Raw genomic sequence first — 18,347 nt, forward strand, 5'->3', positions numbered from 1 at the left:
CCGCCACCCTACCCGCCAAATAATGGATAGGATAGGATACGATTAAAAAATTGGCGGGTAGGGTAGGGTTGGCGGGTATGGGTAGGGTATGTGTACTCCTAGGTAGGGTGGGTAGGATATGACCTATACCCGCCACCCTACCCGTTTACTGACGGTTAAGAAAATCTTACCCGCCACCCTACCCGCCAAATAGTGAATAGGGTAGGATACGGTTAAAAAACTGGCGGGTAGGATAGGTGTTGGCGGATATGGATAGGGTATGTGCACCCCTAAGTTATACCCTTTTTCTGAGAATTTGGATAATTCACTTCAGTTTTTAAACTTATTATGAAGTAGTGATGTGCTGACATTTTTATTGTTGACACAGCTTCTTGGATCAAAAATCCTTCACTGTAGGAGTTTGGTATTTTGAATTCAGAAGTAGTGATGTTGAAGCGAGCTCTACTTTTACTCTGAACCCTGTTTTAGGACATACGCAAAACTTTCAGGGCATACAAATCAATAATCCCATCTAAGGTGCCCTTATAAGGGGTATCTCCTGGGTAGTTCAATTACCCATATATCCACCAACCGTTTTAATTACTAATATACCCTTTCCTTAATATAAAAACCTAAAATATGTTTTAAGAAAATCAAAATCAGTTTACATTAAACTTCTTCATCTTTTTTTGGGGCCGAACCCTTCTTCTTCCTCGCGAGAATTTTTTTTCATCGTCTTGATTAATCGTTGATTCGCGAAAATTTGATCGTCGATTAAACTCAACTATATAATGGTTCGTACAAAGGAAAGGGAAACCGGTAGGCGTTCAAAATCGTTTTCAAATCCCTCAATTGAAGAAGAAGAACAAATTGAACCTGGAATCGAATTACAAAATCAACCAATCGAAGCACCAACTCCTGAAATGAGGATAAGAAAGTAAGTTCTACAAACCCAATCTCTTATTTGATGTTTTTAATCGATTCAATAGGGTTAATTCCAAAAATCTTAGGGTTTTAGACGGTTGCAGCGATGGGTTCGCCTCATATTTTAGGTACATTTTGAGCCGAACTGTTCTTCACAATTTGAATCTGGAAATGTATATGAACAGTTCGGCATGAAATAATAGACCTAATATACGCCGAACCTTGTCAAAATTAGGAGTTTCCGTGTAGGTTCGGCGTGTTGTATAATCTAGATTTTGTGCCGAACCATCTTCTGTTAGTTTGCAACAGAAACTCGGTTTATGTTCAGCTTATTTTGTGTTTCTCGGGGTAGCCGAACCCTTGGCTTAATATGTTCGGATTGTTGTTACATTTCATTATACGTCGAACCTTGTCAAAGTTAGGGGTTTCCATCTAGGTTCGGCGTGTTGTGTAATCTAGATTTTATGCTGAACCATCTTCTGTTAGTTTGCAACAGAAACTCGGTTTATGTTCGGCTTATTTTGTGTTTCTCGGGGTAGCCGAACCCTTGGATTAATATGTTCGGCTTGTTGTTACATTTCATTATATGCCGAACATAGCACTGTGTTCCAATGGGTTCATCTCATTTTAGGTGTTATACTTACTAGACTTTAGTTAGTTCAATATGTTAATAAAGTTTTAAACTTGTTTTAGGAATAACGAAGTTAAAAAGAGAAGGAGGATGAAGGTTACACCTACTACTTCTAAAACACCCGATCCTCGAGGAGGAGGTAAAAATAAATTAGGAGCTGGAGGTCGAGCAACAACATTACAAATTCGTGAACCACTTCCAGAGATACAAAGAGAAGAACAAGAAGTTGATGGTAGTCATGTTAATGAGGAACCTCAACATAAACCGAAAGAGAAGCATGTTGCTGAACGCCGGGTTAAAGGTTTGCAAATTCTTGATGAGAATAACGTAATCAAAGCTCGAGATGATGGTTTGACACATGGACTTCCGGAAGATGGAGGAAGGGTGTTGATCGGTTACGCCGAATCTTGGGCAAAGAGAATATATGAGACTCCTGATCACAACGATGTTGTCCGAGTATTGAGACATCAGAGGGCTAAGGAATGAAAATTGTCTGAAGAAGTTCCTGAAGTCCAGGCTTAGGTACAATCCTCTGCTTTATGGCCTATCATTAAATATGGACACAAGGAGTATGATAGTGTCATGGCATCCCCCTTCAGCGAGAGATTTTGTCCAGAGACTTATACGTTTCAACTAGCATTTGGGGAAATGACGATCACTCCCGATGACGCAAACAAGATTACATGGTTTAAAGTGAGGGGTAGAAGTGTGGATGCTGACTATTATGATATGAGTTGGACTGAGCTATATAAGTTTTACAACGAATGTCTTGGTTGGAGTGAATATAAGATCGAAATCGAGTTTTTTCGGTCTGTTAGAGATGTAGATTCTGTTAACTTTCCAGGAGGGACAAATAAGAAGCTCAAGAAGGTTAAGCTTACTAATTTGAAAAAGCAATTTGAGAAAACAACTGAGAAAGTGAAGAATGGGGTGTTGGTAATGGACGAGATCAAAGTGAAGCAAACTGCAACAGCCTATTTACTTTATACTCTTGGCAGAGATGTCTTCCCGGACCTATCTGGAAACAAGGCGAATATTGTTAAAGGATCTTCAAACCATTAACCAATACGCTTGGGGTACCGCGGCTCTATCTTACCTTCTCGACCAAATTGCGACTGCCTCTAGGTTGACGAGTACAAACATTGGAGGGAACTTCACTTTGTTTCAGGTAATTATCGATTAATTTTCATTTTTTCTTCAACAATGCAACTGTCTCCTTATTCAGTGTAGGGTTCGGCTTATATGTAATAGCCAATATGAGCCGAACCTTATCCAAAATTTTAGTTTTGTGATTCAATGTATGGTTCGGCTTATATGTAATAGCCAATATGAGCCGGACCTTATCCAAAATTTTAGTTTTGTGATTCAATGTATGGTTCGGCTTATATGTAATAGCCTATATGAGCCAAACCTTATCTAAAATTTTAAGTTTGGGATTCAGTGTGTGGTTCGGCTTATACGTCATAACCATTATTAGTCGAACCTGATCAAGATGAACCAATACCTTTCATGTCACAAAATTTAAGGTTTGCATATCATTTCTTATTTAAATTTTGGATGTAGGTGTGGGTATATGACCATTTCTCGACTTTGAAATTGTGCAAAACATTGGAAAAGGATGTCGATTGGGTTGATACACTTCCAACAGCAGCACGCTACAAGTTTGAGGAGGAGATGGCAAGGAATAAAGAGAAGTTGGTGGAAAACTTGAGAGAGAATTTAGACTCTTTAAAGGTCAAAGACGTCGATTTTGATCCATATCAACGTGATGAAGTTGTTCTTGATGAAGACATGCCGGTGGGTTTGTACTATGGACCATTGTTTTATCCCGGTGGTTGTGTAATTTTTGATCCTCGACGTGTACTACGTCAAGGAGGAGCTGTCCAAAAGGTCCCATTATTTGACGAGAAATTCACGTTTATGCCAAAGAGTTATACTGGAACTAAAAGCACCACTTCTTCATGGACTCCAAAATATGATCCCGAGCCGAGCAATGAGCCCTGGAAGAATTTAGATGCCAACATATTGAATATGAATTTGATAGCACCCGTGCCCGATGATCCTCGTGAAGCTGATCCAGGCTACATGGATTGGTACAACCAAATTTCTCATCCATTTATTATCAATAAGGAAAGTCAGAAGAAAGTTGATAAGTTGAAGGGGAAGCAAAAGGCTACCATCATCTCCAAGAATTCTTCTTATGAAGAACTATCGAAGGCTTTCAAGAAAATGGTAATAATTGCATTAATCTTTACTTTTGAATTTGATATAGCATAAATAAGTTACTCATAATTAGAAGTTGTTGACAAATGAAATTAGGTTGCGGCGGGTAAGGAGTTGGTCAAGAAAACGAAGAAAAAAGCTAGTTGCAAAACACATTTGATGGTTGAAGAACAATATTATTTCATCAACGAGTTGGATGCTATCATGACCAAAGGAAAAGGACCCGAGGTACGCATAAAAAAGCCGACGACGAAAAGAGGAATCGAGAAGATGTTGAAGGCACAAGTGGAGGTAGTCGTGGAACCGACAAGAGGGGCGGTGGTCATTGAACCTAAATATTTTTAATGTTTGATTAAGTACACTTTTATCTCGGATTTGTTAACTTTGTTATCGAAAACTCGACTTTCCTTGTGTTTGCTAGTTTAGTTCATGTTATCGACAATTTGACTTTTATTTATTAATCGTGTTAAAGATAATTTTCAGTTTTCATTCTGTTAATCACATGTTCAGTGTCAGGTTCGGCTAGTACGTTAATTATGAATACATGCAGAACCTGTCAATACTTACGTTAAAGTTGCCAGGTTCGGCTTGTTTAGTAACTTTAAATACAAGCCGCACCTGCCAGAATTTTCAAACTTTTGCAAATTCTAACCGTTACTAAATTTAACAAATTTCAAGGAACGAGTTTTTTTCTCAAAAATATAGCCGTTCAAAACCTGATATCTATATATACTTACCTATTGTTTCACATAAGAAAGCACATCTCCTGAAAAATATGGCACCCCCTAATCCTAAGTTCACTCTAAATGAAGATTTGTCTCTTTGCACGAACTATGTAGCATACTATCCAAAGAAGGGTGAAGAACGATGAGTGAAGGGTATGATGAGTATGTACTACTTGGTTCGAATTCATGAAGCATTCTCCACTACAACAGGTAATCCTCACAACCGAGATTCGACATCCTTGTTTTTCCGAATGGAATCTATTAAGAAAACGGTTACCGACTTTATAGCTTTAGTTCGGGTTGTGAATCACTATCGACTCAAGGGTGAAATTACTTCAGGAATTGAAGTGCGAGCGCTAGAGGAATGGCGAAGATGGAAAGGAAATAATTTCAAATACGAATCTCACTACCACATTCTTAGAAAGTTTCTCATAAACCGTTTGGGATACTAGATAGATGGTTTTCTTTTGTATTGCTACCATGTTCTTTTGTAATGCTACCATGTTCTTATGTAATGGGAATGTAATTTGGAATATAATCCTTTATCGTATGAATGGTAACAGACTTTAGAATCGAATGAAAGTGTCCAAAACCTAAGGATAATGAGCCGAACCTGACTTGGATTTTAGGGTGGAAAGATATTGTCAAGTTCGGCTTATGCATAAAATCTATTACAAGCCGAACCTGTCCAAACCCTACATTATTCTGTCAGGTTCGGCGTATATGTAAATTACAATACACGTGGAACCTGGCTTTATACTGAGTTCGGCTTGTTGTGTCCTTGCCGAACCACATCCTGTGCAGTGTATATTACAGACTTGTCGAACAATGAAAATACCTTCCATAACATAAAATAAAGCAAAGATCATTCAAATACAGGGAGTCTAGAAGGTAAAATTAAGTGCAATTGTTAGTTTACCAAAAGAACCAAAATCTACAATAGATTGAATGGACCACAAAAAGCAAATAACACTCCGGTAGTGTCAATTTATGGAGATCCTAGACGGATCACCTCTTCCTCGGCATCTTCACTAACCTCTTTCTCATCATCTTCATCCTCATCACTTGAAGACATAATAACTTGTCCACTTTCAAGCGACACATTCAAAGCTTTCCAAAGATCCATTTCCGTAGCATAGTTTTCACACCAATCCATCGAATAATTGTTCTCAAATCTAGGCCAAAAGGCTGCACTCATCAAGGGAGGTAATGGAAAAGAGGGATTGACTTTGAGGCCGATAAATTTGTTTTTGAGATCGAAACATATTCCTATACATCTCCGCCAACTTTTTCCCTTTTGTCGTGTCCCAAATTTCTAGATCATCATCGTCGTCTTCGGTTGGGAGATGATCGAAGCTTAGTTGTTTCCAAAAAGGATCAATGTCCTCAAATGGTATGATACCATCCTTGTACCGAATTATGTCGTGGCGGCATGGAAGTCCCATAGATGTCTTCATTTTACAAACACACTCTTCATTCAAGTTGGCGCCAAATGTCTCAATCAAAGATACTTCTTCCATCAATAAATCAATGCAAAGATGGGAGACATTATAAGTTAATCCTCGTAGCCAAGGACTTTTGTAATCCTAGTGCTTGAACATAATGTTATGTTCAAACGCCGCTTTAATTCTCACAACATCACTTTTGAAATATTCATCAATTGCATCAAACACCGTAACAAATGTGTCAACACATCCAAAAAGGTTCTTCTTCAACCGATAATGAGCCGACTCTACCATACTTGTGGCTTGGTTGTCGAAGTTGTGTCGATTTGTGAAACAAGACGCGAACCTTTCTTTATTAGGTTCCAACACATCTTTGAGAAAATAAATAATGACCTCGGGGTAATCGGTCCTCCAATGATTAATAAGCATTTTAACATTTTCTTCGTATATATCCTCGGTGATTGACCATACCAAAGCTTCCCATTCGCCATGGACAGAAGCCCGCATCATCTCATTATGTTCATATCGTTTCAAGAATTCCTTCTTTGCCTTTTCTCGTTTTTCCACCGGTAGTTTAGCAATATTGTCTAACTCTTTCATCTTAAGTGGTTGAATTATCGGTTGGAATTTTCCCTCACATTGCACCATATATGAAACGTGCAAAGAAAGTTGAAAGCATCCGGAAATACCTTATTAATAGCATACATCATTGATGAATCTTTATCGGATACAAACACTTTAGGAAGAGCACTCTCCCGGAAGATTAACTTCAATTGTTCTAACCCCCAAACATAACTCTCTTTCATCTCGTTTTTCATGAAACAAAAAGCCACGGTGAACGGTGCCTTTGTAGACGTATGCCCAATAATGTTCATCAATGGAATCTCATATTTGTTAATTTTGTACGTGCAATCCAATATAATAACTTGTGGGAAGCATTGAGCCAATTGGACACATTCCGGGTGGGCAAGAAAAAGGTGTGTCACTTGACCAAATTCATCCAACTTCTTTTGGAAAGCGTAATTATGCTTCACCCCTAACCACATGACCTGTTGCATCACCATCCTACCTTGCAAATTGAGTCTTCTAATCTTATTTCTTGCGTTATAGATAGTTTGCATAGTCGACTTGTTATTCTTGTCGTCCTCCTTCAATTTAATAAGAATCCTAGACGGTGTCATACGTGCTCGTGTCATTTTTATCAACTTCTAGCATTTCGTTGGGTTTGAGACGCGCTACTTTCGCATGTCCATGAAGGTCACGTGGACATGGGTGGCTATGACGACAATCCATATCTTTATTCATAACCCAATATTCATTATCTTTGTTCAAAGTCTTATTCTTGTTCTTGAGGTTGAAAACGATCTTGAAAGGGAAGTTTTGTTTCTTCGTCTTTGTCCTATTCTTTCTCCCGGTCTTCCCAACATATCCAAAACCCTTTTCATCCTTGTTATCGCCGGTTCCACTTCGCTCACAAATCAATTCAAACCGATCCCTTCGGCTTTGTCGTCCTTTAACTAGTACGCAATTTATCTTCATCGCGTGTTCCTCAGCCCAAGCCAGTGCTTGGGGTTTAGTTTTCCATGTCTACGTTCATTCAAACACAAATAATTAGTAAAAAATCTTCGGAACATTCCGACAACATTAAGATAAACAACAAGTTCTTACATACCAAATCATTTTGGAAGTGATCCCTAGTATCTTCGTGAATTATATCTACGGGATCAGGTTGATTTTCCATCGGAACAGGTCCATCAAGCACGATCTACAAAGAACACAAGGTAAGATACTATAATGAAAATTTAATGAAAGGGTTCGGCTGGTACGACAATTCACATATGCTCCGAACCTAACGCATTTACCAGGTTCGGCTATTACGATATTCACAATATGTGCCGAACCTATACAAAATTCTTAACCAAACAGTTCACGTGAATATAAATGATAAGGTTCGGCTTATATTCTACTTGATCACAGAGCCGAACCATGTATTCCCAACAGGTTCGGCACATACGAATTTATCAATATAAGCCGAACCAGGAACAAATTTTGTTCCAGAAGTTACAGTTTAGGGTTCGGCTACTTGGTTGTTATTTATTACAAGCCGAACTATGGTTTAGATAAAGGGTTCGGCTACTAAGCATAACACTTTCATCTAGCCGAACTGTTCATCCATAGTCGCCGAACCTTAGCGAAAAAACACTAACTTTTGATGATTTTAAGCTACAAAGTGATATTAAACATAAGATAGAAGTGTACCTGTGTATTAGAAGCATTGGGTTCCTCATATATATATTCATCGTCAAGGTTTGGCTCATAAAAATGATCATTTTGAGTTTGAGTTTGAGCTTGAGCTTGTGTTTGTGTAAAATCGTTCTCATAATCTAAGAAATCAGCCATTTCCGGATCATTGTTGTAATTGATATGTATTTTTCTAGGTTTTTTAGATGAAGAATTACCCTCCTCATCCATTGAATCAAATACAAGTTACAAGATTTTTTCTCACTTTCCCCTTCTATTTCTCTCCAAAAAAACCTAACTTTTTTTCCTTACTAAATATTTTTTATCTACACAAATTTATAACTAAATAATCTTAAAACTAATCACTAATCATTAATAGCTAATCAGAATTATTTAACTAATCATTAGAATTAACACTAATCCTAAAAGGACACATTTGCCATCACAAAAAATATTTGGTTAAGGGGCTTCTGATTTTGCTATTTACACTCCTCTTTTGTCCTTATTCAGTATGCCCTGAAATTTTTGTGTATGCCCTAAAACAGGGTTCTTTACTCTCTGTTCGTATAATTTCTTTGTTGTATTTTTTAAAGCCCACGTAAATGTTTAAGGGTATAGTTATCAAAGCCCACATAAATGTTTGCGCCCCCTCAAGCCCGTTAGTCAGCCGACTAAAGTCACTAACTTCCTAAAGAACACACGAAATCATTTCTATCTTCCAGTTCCATGTCGAGGGAACCTCCCAAAAAGAAAAAACTCAAATCAAAATTGTTCTCTTCCTTACGGAAATATCCATGCATTAATATTAAGTATGTTCGGTAAATTGATTAAGTAATTTTGATTAACAAATCTGTTTGTCAATTTGATTTTGTTATTTCTGTCTGAATTAAGATTAGGGCTTATGTCAAAATCATGGGGGTTTTAGTATATTACGTTTTGTATGGAGAATTCATTGACTGGGTATCCATTATTCTTTCATAACTTGTCATTCATGCCGCAGTAAAATTTCCTATTCAAATACCTTTCTTATCAGTTTACTCTTATTTTAGGTATGTATTCCTTCATCAAAAAGGGGAATTTCCACCCCATCACTCCTCCCCCGTGACATTGATTCCTATGGATTCAATTCCTATTGAGATTTGGTATGTAGGGCTTTTTTTTTTTCAACTTTCCCAATTTCCTTCTGGTTCGTCTTCTTCTCCCCCTTTTCTATTCGGAAACATCACATCATCTGCATAAATAAACTTCCAATTTTTATTTGGTTCAAAAAAATATTCTGATTTTTGAAGACCCAAGGTTCAGAAAAAAAAGTTAAAAAAAAATCATATTTATATTTCACTCTTGTGCAAGTTATGGGGATGCCAGCGAAAGAGATGAGATTGTCAAGGGAGAACAAGATGAAAAGAGTGAAAGAGATGAATGATAATGCTGTTGCATATCCTCTGGGGATGACATCAAAAGAGATAAGAGCTTTAAGGCAGAACAACATGAAAATGCCAAGGCAGAAGAAGATAACAAGAGTAAAAGAGATGACGCATATTGATGATGCTGCAGCTCAGCCATATCTTCCTGAGGAGATGAATATTGATGTGCTGCTGCGCCTGCACCTGCTCCTGAGAAGATGAGTATTGATGCTGCTGTTGCATCGCCATATCTTCCCGAGGAACTAGTAATAGAAAACATTCTCACCAGATTACCTTTTCGGAGTCTAGCTCAATACAGCTGCATCTGTGAACACTCAGTTCCACGAAGGGATCCGAATGCTCACAATCAATCATCATCGCCTAAGGAGATTTGTGATGATGATATCCAAGTGTTGATTCATTGGCTCAAAACCTTCGGGTTTATCATAGCCTCGTCTAACAACTCCATGCGAGGCGTTTGCGCATGGGATATAAATACAAGCAAAGAAAACAAAACGTATAAGTAAAGATCCATGGGGCTAAATAAATATAAAGTGCTGAAATGTAAATAAGACCAAGGTTTACGTGGTTCAGCACTAAGGCCTACGTCCACGGGGTTTGTTGTTTTACTATATTCTTCACCGTTACACGGATAGTCGAATGACTTTTGGGTTTACATGTTTCTCTCTTCTAAATAATTAACTTACACTTGCAAACTCTCTCTCTCTCCTCTTCCCCTCCTGATTCTTCCCCCTCCCTTCCTCTTGGTGGAGACGGGGTATTTATAAGGTTAGAGTGTGGGACCCATCTCTGATGACCGTTGGAACCTTATCTTCTTGTGTCCTTGCGTCTATCACGCAGAGGTCTGCGTTTTCCCCTTGATCCCGCAGAGGCATCCACGCTCGTTCCACAGGTTGATCGACACGTACACTGCTCAGAGTGTTTAATGCGGGTAGTTGAGGAGTCTGCTCGTGTCAGACAAGTGTCTTCTGCCCCTGTCACGTCCGTGTCAGCTAACTCTCTCTCCACCGTTGATCCTAGCTTCTCTTTTTGGGGATGCGATAAAGTAACTCCTCGGGGTTTATTTGGTGTTTCGTAGCGCATCATGTTTTGATGTTTTGGCCTGCATGCTTTCCACGTATCTTTTTATATACACGTGTCCGATAGTGAGATATATGTGTACACAATTTGCCCCTTTTCTTCGGGCTTGAATGTCTAATGGGTGCCTTGAAGAAAAACTATCGTCGCATATCCTTCTCACTCCTAATAACTTCTCCTAGATACTTGGGCACGTCTTTTGTTCGTGCATTAACTGCTTATGTAATGGGCACGTTTCCCATTCCTCCATTAATTTCCTTCTCTATCTTTCGGGTATATTAAGGAGAGAAAGCGAATTAATTTCATTCTTCCCAAACATTCTCTCAGTTTTCAATTTTTGTTTTTCAGCCCTTAAATTCTCTGCTTGTCTTCATTGAACCTGTGACCTTAAATTCTCTGTCAGTCTTCATTGAACCTGTGATCTTAAATTCTCTGCACCTTAGCATTAATCACGCCCGCTTCCACTGTTTGTTTCTTCTGCTACTGTTTTTGCCGGTAAGTTTTTTCTTTTCTTTGTTTCCACTGTTTTACGCTGTGTTGATTTGTAAATCCTCTGCTACTGTTGTTCCTTGTTTGTGATGAAGAACTTCTTTTGATGCTTGCATACTAGTTTGCCCCTGTTCTTATCTTAAATCAAGGAAGCCTGTTTGCTTGTATTTGAGTTTTGAGGGTTGAATTTTATGAAATTTTGAGCATGTATACTAATTTTAGGGTTTCTGCGTTATCGTGTGTGTATTGCTATGATGTGGTTTTTTGATCTTTGGTAATGTTTTTGAATGTGTGTAACTTGTTCTTGATTTTAATCTTTTCGCAGCCATGTCTGACCGTCCGCGGCTTACTTATCAGACTCCTGGTTCTGGTCTATCGAGATCTCCTCCGCGTAGAGAGTCTCAAGATGATGTTCGTCGGAGTCGAGTTTCTTCTGGAGCGAAGGCCTCGTCTTCTAGGGAAGAGATTCCTCCGACAAATCCTTCTGGTTCCCGAAGAGTCTTCGATCGCAGCGTCTCGTCCTCGTGATGATATTAGGAGTACGCAGGCTCCGCCTCGTGCTGTTGCTTTTGATTCCTCCTCTACGTTCGTTAGTGCCCGAGCATCATCTGCGGTCCCCTCCAACTTTTAAAGGGAAGAATACGAAGGGTGTAGTTCCGAGGGAATCTTCAAAGAATCCTCCGTGAAGAGAAAAGCTTCCGAAGCGTTCATTAGTTCATCCGGCCCCGCCGAGGAGGATGAGGCTGCCCCTTGATACAGTGTCTCGGTTAGTAAAAAAAAGTAACCTTCAAGCATATTGATCTCGAAATATTCAAGGAAAAGCATGAGCTCAAGCCTTCGGGGTTCGTTTCTATGCCCCTGAGGATGATATTACTTATGAGCTTATCTCAAAGTATGAGTTCGATGAATTTCATTTGTTAACGACGGTTGGAGCGTTCGAAGCTGGTCTTATGCTGCCGTTGTACAAATCAGGTGATTCCTTCTACTATGACGTGCTCGCTAGTCGTGAAGGCTCTTCCACCAATACTCACAGCCGTTCCGTATCCCAACTATCGGGGAATTATCTCCGCGCCCTGAAGGAGTGCTATCTGCGGAGTAAGGGGGAGACGTCGATGACTTGCTACGTCCCCAATCCCGGAGAAGGAATGGTATACTCCTGAGAATTTCAATAACTCCTTCGGTGATTACGTCAATAGTAGGAACCGCAAGCCGTGGAGTGTCAGCCTTCGGAATCTCGCTGCTCCTCGGGGCGAGATTCGTCTGTTAAATGAGGTCAGCGATGCCAAGCTGAAGTATGTTCCTGGCACGGAGGGGTCTAGTCATCGGAAACTCTTCCCAGCGCGCGAGAGGATCAAGCGCGATCATGACTACGAGTGGCACGCCACCGTTATCGAAATAGTTGGTCCGTGGGCTTACGGTTGGATTCCTGGTCCCCGCGGTTGGCGGCCTACCGAGAGTAGTAAGCCACGCGAGTCTCCTCCTGCTCGTTATGGAGATTTCTGTCCCTGGCGTTTGAACTTTGCGGGTATGAATTTTCCTTATGCCCTTGACGTCGTAGAGGGAGACGAGGAGGAAGGTTCTGGTGCTATACTTCCACCGAAGAATACCTCAACTGCTCAGGTACGCGGATTCTAGCTGCGCTCTCTTTTTTAGAAATTCATCTGACGGGAAAAATAATTCTTTTTGTGGTGTTGGTTTTCAGGTGTTGAAGAAGAAAAAGATTAAGCCGAAGCAGTCTTCTACATTGTGATGGGCGAGGCTGAGGCCCAAGAAGAAGTTACTAGTCCAGTGAACGAAGAGTTTGCTGGATGAGGAGATTACAGATGGGGAGGAACGTACTGGTACTTCCCCTATCAATGTCGAAGAAGAGGTCTTCGTGGTCATGTTGGTGATGAAGGAAGGAACAAAGCCGTGGTGGCTGATGACGTTGTTATGGGGACATTTCTGTCCCTGCTGGTGATGTCGCGGATACCCTTCCCGCTCTCAAGAATTTTCTTTTGATCGGATGTACTCCACGGGGGAGTTCTTTGACGATGCCCTCGATTTTCCCGAGGACTTCTCTTTACTTTCCCCCAATGATAATTGGGATGTTCTTGGTGGTGATGGTAATGGAGACGCTACTGTTGAAGATGGTGGCGCGGAGGAGCATGCTGCGCATGTAGGCGCGGAGGAGCATGCCGACATTTGTGCTGAGGGGGCCGTGTCAGAGAAGGGGAAATCGGTCATTGATGCGCCTGCTGATAATCTTCCACAGTCGCCGACGTCTGAGGGTGAGGACGCCATCATGGATTGGTTCAAGGAAAAGAATCTTCTATTTGTCCTCATCCCGCCCCTGTTGTTGCTGGGGAAAAGGAATCTACTGCGTATACCCGTCGCATGATGGAGATGTCTTCTAAGGCGCGGGTGTCTGAAGCCTGGGGAAAAATTTGAGTGTTCCCGAAGCTACCCTTGTGCCGGAGCCTCCTACTTCCGTTGCAGATATGATGGCCATCGCCGACGGGTATCAATATGGCTTTCCGCAGCAGCGTGTCTTGGAGGTAAATTTTCGTACATACTTTTTCGTGACGATCGAATGCTTCGGTGAAATAATGTTTGTCATCTTGATGTGTAGATGATGAGGAGTGAGCATTGTAACCACGTGCTGTATCAGTTCTTCAAAGCGAAATCTCTGAAGCTCGAGGCTAAGCTTCGTCACGAGAAAAGGAATTATCTGCGGCTGAGGAAATAGAAAACTGAGAAAAGCCTCAAGGAGAAAGAAAGCTGGGTGAAGCAGAGGCCGGTCTTCGTTCCGAGCTTGTTGTTGTTCGCGCTGAGTTAGAGCAAACTCGCAGCCAAGTTTCAACTTTCACAGGTTTGGTTCTTTTCCCTCGCAGTATGTCGTCATTCCTCTATTTCTTAGTTGTTCTGTCTGAGTCTCCCCACCCTATCTCCAGTGGGTGGCGTCCCCGAGCTGATATGGCTTCGAAACGAAAGAGCTCGGCAAAAATCTCGTATTAGAGATTGGTTGAGAAAATTAAGAATGAAGCCAAGAAATGGGATGCTCGGGCTGAGGTGAGGTATGGCGCGCGAGGCATGTTCAGATGGTCGACATGCAAAATCTGTACAACCATGATCGTGCTTTATTTAATGGCACACTGCTGTGGACACGTGATAGTCTGCGGAAGCCCGTGAGCGTACTTCCTTGCTGGGTCTAGGATTCAGCTGCTGGAAGAAGAATTACAGAAGGCTCGATCCATTCCTCTTTCAGGGGTTAAGGATAATATGCTCTGTCTTGTCAGAGAAAGAGATGATGCCCGTGCCGAAGTCTGCTCTAAGCAATGCCTTGCCGCGTCCCCGTGAAGCTCGTCAGGCTGAGTCTGAGAGGAATCTTGAAGTGTGTATGTACAGACTTAGCAAAGGGGTCTCAGAGATAAATAAAGAGGTCGACCACCTTCGTCACATGGACTCGATGAAGCAGGTAGAATTAGATGCCTGTCAATTTACTCTCACCAACCTTCAACTAGACTATAAGAAATTATCCGCGGAATATGACCATCTTGATGAAGCGCGAGATGCGGTTGTTAATGAGTATGAAGAGGCTTCGGCTTGTGTCGAAGGTATAATCCTATTTCATCGAGTGTGACCGTGTTTTTTTTCTGCGCTAACTCCGTGGTGTTGTCTTTTTCAGAGCTCGAGGGACCTTCGCGTCACAAATGAAAAACTTGAAAAGGCTCAATCTTCCTTAGCGCAGCAGGAAGAACAGACCAATCATTTCAAGAATTTAGCGGCAACCCGCGAGGAGGCCGTTGGTGCTGCTTCTAGAGAAGTGAATCGGCTATCTTCGTTATTATCCCAAGCCCAACAGCGGACAACAGTTATTAAGCACAAGGCTCGTTGTCAATTGGCTGAGGAGACGAACAAGATGCTGGAGAGGATAGAACTTGGCCTAAAGAACGAGCATGGTCTCGTGAAGAACTATCCTCGTCGTCCAGTTCCTTCTGCCTTGCCTGCTCCTCGGGACCCTCTTCTGGTGGGAGCGTCCCTTCAAGTCTTCGGAATAATCCTGCCGATGGGGCAGCAATCTAGGTAGAGACCGCAGCATTTTGTAGGGCCGCGGCATCATTATCCTTCCCTTTTTGTAATCATGTAACAAGAATATTTTTTGCTGATATCCTGTAAAAGGAATATTTTTTGATGTGTATCCTTGAATTGGCCTTTCACTTTTTGTAATCATCCTTTATGAAATGGATCCTTTCTTGATATACCTGCAATGTTGGTTTGTTTTTATTTTAAGCATTTGTGAAAAAACAAAACAAAAGTTTTTAAGTGTTTGGTGCGATACTGAAGGAAGGTACCTTCGTGATCGTCTTGAGACCTGTCACCCCGCTGGCGAATCCTGGGCCAGAGGATTCCCAGACGGTGGGGGCCGGGGCAACGTTCTAGGATATGGGATTAAAATATTTACACACCCATTCCGTCGACCCGTTGCCTTAAGATTGGTTGGGTATCTCTTTCTGCTGGGTGCCTTCCCCCTGGTCTTACACTTATGGACACTGATGGGGGAGCCCTGAGAGATTGTAGATTAACTACTTTCCCCAATATTGTCGATAGATTCCGCTGACTTGATAATTTGAAAGCTTGTTTGATTGATAAGTTGAGGCCTGCAATTCCTCTTCCAGAGATAGAAACATGTGGAGCGGTCAGGCTCCCTTCTTCTTCTGGTACACTCCAAGCAGATTCAAGTCTGCGTTGCTCCTATGGGAAGTATGGTTTGAGCCACTTAGCATTCCAAGGATGCCGGAGGACCTCGCCTTTTAGATTACGAAGGTAGTAGGAACCGTTACCCGCAACGTCGTGTTAAAAGGTCCTCCCCACGTAGGTGCTAATTTTCCCCATTTCTTTTCTTGCTGATACCGTGGGATTGTTCTCAACACATACTGCCCCTCTACAAAATTCCGCAGCTTTACCTTTTTGTTGTACTCCCTTGCTAGTCTTCGTTGATAATTTTCCATCTTTTGTAATGCGACTTCCCTTCTTCCTTCCAAGTCGTCCAACCTTTCTAACATCATATCTGTTGTGAGGTTTTTCTCCCAAGCTTCGGTCTTCGTGGTTGGCATGAGGATTTCCGTAGGTATGACTGCTTCAGCTCCATAAGTTAGAAGAAACGGGGATTCCCCGGTGGCGGATCTTCGTGTTGTCCTGTATGCCCATAACACATTGTGCAGTTGTTCGCACCATCTTCCCTTATGCTCGTCTAATTGTTTTTTGAGTATAAGGGCGAGGGTCTTGTTGGTAGCTTCCGCTTGTCCGTTGCTTTGAGGGTATATGGGGGTGGACTTGTTCTTTCTTATTTTGAAAGTATCGAAGAGCATGTCTATATTTTTCCCCTGTAATTGCTTGCCATTATCAGATACAATTTCAGCGGGTATACCAAATCTGCAAATGATGTTCTGGAATATGAAAGTAAACACATCCACGTCTCTGATCCTGGCCAAGGCCTTAGCCTCCACCCATTTACTGAAGTAGTCCGTGGCTACTATCAAAAATCGTCTTTTCCCTGATCCTTCGATGAAAGGCCCGACGATGTCTACGCCCCATTTTGCAAATGGCCACGGGCTATCGACGGAGTTTAACATTGTCGCCGGCGCGTGGATCTTTTTTGCGAAGCGCTGACATTCTTCACATCGTCGGGACATCCTCGCGGCATCCTGTATCATTGTCGGCCAGTAATATCCTTGCGTTTTTGCTTTGTCAGCTAGTGATCTCATGCCGCTATGATTCCCCGCGTCACCATAATGGATATCATTTAGAATTCGATGCCCCTCTTTCCGGGACAAGCAACGTAGTAATGGTCCAAGGAAGGATTTCTATACAGGACCCCATCCCGAAGATCATATCTTCCCACTTTGGAGAGTATCTTCCTAGCTTGTTTCTGATCCGCAGGTAAGCTTCCTTTTTCGAGAAAGGCATGGATTGTCACTCTCCAGTCATCTTCGTTGCTGAAGTCTTCGTCTTGATTTGCTCTTGACAGGATATCCTCTTCGTCAAAGTCATTATGGATGTCTTCTCCTACCTGGTCTTCGATATTTTCTTCCACTGTATCTTGATTGGTAGCGAAGGAGAATTGAGATGCAATCGAAGGCTCGTATACCCTTGCTATTTTAATAGCTTCGACATTTTTATCCCTCAGCATGGATGATATATATGCTAGGGCATCCGCGTGCCTGAGGTCCCTTCTGCATAAGTGCCGGAACTTAATGTTCGGGATTTGTGATGCCAATGTTTGGACCAAGGCCATGTAAGCTGAGGGTGTCATCGTACACATTATACTCGAGCCCTATTTGCCGTATGACAAGCTGCGAATCACTTGTCAGCCTTACATCGGTTACCCCCATCTCTATTATTATACGGAGGGCATGTACGACAGCTTCGTATTCAACAATGTTGTTGGTATGCTCTTTGAATTCCAATCTAAGTGCCTGTATAATCCTTTCTCCAGTTGGGGTGATAATGACAATGCCTATTCCTGCTCCTTCCTTATTTTTGGATCCGTCGACGAAGACTTCCCATTGTCTTTGACTCGCAGGTTCGAGGATATCCATTGGATCCTTGTTTTCTTCCTCGGCTTCTGGTATTCCCTTAATCTCGTCGTTGTCAAGGGGGAGGTCTGCTAAGAAATCCGCCAGAACTTGGGACTTCCGAGAATGTTGAATTTCATGAATGATGTTGAATTGGTCCAGATGGGTGTTCCATTTGGCTATTCGGCCCACTTTTCCCGTGCTTTTGAGGACTGCTTCCAATGGTGCTTTGCATGGGACCCTGACGAGGTGAGTTAGGAAGTAGGTTCTCAGTTTTTGGGTAGCCCATACCAGTGCGAGGATGAGTTGTTCAATCTTAGTATAATTTCTTTCCGCAGAATTGAGGGTCTTGCTGACGTAATAGATAGGTTGTTCTATCTTTGTATTGGTTTTGACTAATACCGCGCTGACTGCGTCCTCTGTTGCTGCTATGTAGTGCCAAAACCTCGTCAGGGTCTGGCTTCTGCAGGATCGGGATTGAGGCTAGGTGTTCTTTGATTTTTTGGAATGCTTCCTCGCATTCAGCGGTCCATTCGAACCTGCTCCCTTTTTTGAGAATATTGAAGAAATGTTTGCATTTGTCCGAAGACCGTGCAATAAATCTGCCCAACGCTGCTATAGATCCATTGAGC

This window comes from Papaver somniferum, chromosome 7 (assembly GCF_003573695.1).
Source record: "Papaver somniferum cultivar HN1 chromosome 7, ASM357369v1, whole genome shotgun sequence".
In the NCBI taxonomy this organism is placed as follows: domain Eukaryota; kingdom Viridiplantae; phylum Streptophyta; class Magnoliopsida; order Ranunculales; family Papaveraceae; genus Papaver; species Papaver somniferum.